The sequence below is a fragment of the Fukomys damarensis genome, unplaced genomic scaffold (assembly GCF_012274545.1).
Source record: "Fukomys damarensis isolate Sample0158 unplaced genomic scaffold, DMR_v1.0_HiC HiC_scaffold_23154, whole genome shotgun sequence".
In the NCBI taxonomy this organism is placed as follows: domain Eukaryota; kingdom Metazoa; phylum Chordata; class Mammalia; order Rodentia; family Bathyergidae; genus Fukomys; species Fukomys damarensis.
In genome coordinates this window covers 1-1,142 of record NW_022924066.1, presented here as the reverse complement: position 1 = coordinate 1,142, position 1,142 = coordinate 1, and the positions used below count along the sequence as shown (strand labels likewise).

General features: G+C 60.9%; 1 long non-coding RNA gene across 1 annotated transcript; it reads right to left on the bottom strand.

The window, feature by feature from the left end:
• Positions 1 to 110: 110 nt before the first annotated feature.
• Positions 111 to 1,136, bottom strand: LOC104858597. Its single transcript, XR_779180.1, has 2 exons — positions 918 to 1,136; positions 111 to 321 (listed from the first exon to the last, which is right to left on the bottom strand). It is a non-coding gene; the product is annotated as an uncharacterized LOC104858597 (long non-coding RNA).
• Positions 1,137 to 1,142: the final 6 nt, after the last annotated feature.

Below are 1,142 nucleotides of genomic sequence, written 5' to 3'. Positions count from 1 at the left end.
GAGCAAGTCCCACAGGCCCCAGATACAGCCTCTCCCGCAGGGGCCTCCACTCCACCCCTGTCCGTTCAGTGGGGGGAGATTTGGGGAAGTGAGGCCCGGAAGACATGAGAGAGAGGGATGAGGATTTATTTGCTCACAGAAAAGCCTTTGTTGCCTCTCCCAGGAGGAGTGAGGGCAGCAGTTGCCTGCGTCTGCCAGCCTTCTTCACTTTTTCTTAGGCTCCTTACAAGCCACAACGTACCTCTGGGCCACATTGAGAGGAGGGGAGTAGCCATCTGCGTAGGAGGTGTCTTCAAACAGGACGGAGTAGTCATCCTGGGGCTGGCAGGAGGGAGGACAGGCTGCTCAGACACCTCCAGGCCAGGCCTGCCCAGCATCCAGCCCTAGGCTAGTAGAGGAGCCACAGGCTACTTGCTCCTAGTTTATCCTGTCCTTATCTTCCACTCTGGGGTCAGGAGGCTCGGAAGGGCAAGGAACAAAGAGCAAAGAGAAGGCGATTCCCCCGGCCAGACTCAGGCCACAACAGTGCGGGTCTGCTGCACTCAGGAGCCTTTTGTTAACGGGATCCAGGGCAAGCCAGACCACCAACCAGGGTCTTGGAAGGAGACAGAAACAGCTCCAGGCTGCACCTTCCCACACAGGACCCAGGTAATATTGTGGGAGCTTTGGGAAGAACTCAGGACAGCAGAGAGGCTGGAGCTCCAGAGGTGTGCATCCACCTCAGGCTGCCAGTGAAGCGGGACAGGAGGCGCAGCAGGCCTCCAGTCACTGCTGGCCAAGGCAGCCAGGACAGACCCGGTAAGCAGGAGAGGGGAACCCAGCCCTGGAGAAAGAGAAGCAGAGAGGGACGGGGAGGACCACCCTGTGACCTGTCTTGGCCCCAGGGGTCCTGAGAGGCCTCTCCGCCCAGCCCTTACCCGATGTGGGGGAGTGTGGATCAGGGCCCGGTAGAAGCAGGTGGTCTGTGGATACAGGGCCAGCACAAGCTGCTCCTTCTGAAACAGGGCCTCGGGGTCCGTCTCGGGGTTGGCCTTCCACTGGGGCAGCGGGATGATGCGCCGGCGGCTGAGGGTGTGTCTCCTGGGGGGACCGTGTCAGTAGCAGCTGGGGAAACACCTCCCAAGGGCCAGCCCTACCCCCTC